The sequence below is a fragment of the Aplidium turbinatum genome, chromosome 11 (genome assembly GCF_918807975.1).
Source record: "Aplidium turbinatum chromosome 11, kaAplTurb1.1, whole genome shotgun sequence".
NCBI lineage: Eukaryota > Metazoa > Chordata > Ascidiacea > Aplousobranchia > Polyclinidae > Aplidium > Aplidium turbinatum.
The window spans coordinates 3,745,846-3,746,603 of record NC_137482.1 but is presented as its reverse complement, the minus strand read 5'-3'; positions in this window follow the sequence as shown (position 1 = coordinate 3,746,603).

The window sequence follows — 758 nt, the reverse complement described above, 5'->3', positions numbered from 1 at the left end:
TATCATTACAAATAGATACAAGTTTAAAATGTTTGTTGTATCCAACAGAGGAGTACAAGTTTTGGCCCATGGGCAGCAAACTATAATTTTGTCCCACAAAAAGGTTCGTATTTTAAAGTGTGGCCCACAGTGAAACTTCAGTGCCGTTATGCTATTGTTTCAAACAACAAGGTTTACTAGAGTAAATTTAAAACAACTTATCTTTTCTGATGGGCTGAGAGGGAGGTAGCTGGTAGACATGAGATAGAGGTTGATATGGTTGCTTAGTGATTTATTGCATGCAAATTCTCATTGGTTGGTTTGGTTTTTTGAATTTTTATCCTCGGACTGACAAAGCCTTGATAGACTATTTCTGGTATTTTCGCATACCTGTAGAGCATTGGTTCTTAACTTTTTTACGGCATGCCTCCCTTTGGCAATGATTACTTGCATTGCACCCCTTCCTCTATTTGAACAAGTGTAGTACCAAGAGCAATTTTATTTTGGTGTATTCATTGATCACATACATGTTTGTGACATACTGTACTGTACACTTACTTATACTTAAGATTCACAACTAGATGTTTAATGCGAGGTTTCACTCATAAGATTGTGCAATGTAGTTTAAGTCTTCAACTCACAGCCTCTCATTTGTAGTGACAGCACCTTTAGTAGAAAATGTAACAAAGGTATGTGGATCTAAGCACTGTTAGTATTTCAATATCTTGAGTTGAGAGCGAGACAAGAGAGTAAACAGAAGGTTAGATTCAGGTTTTCAA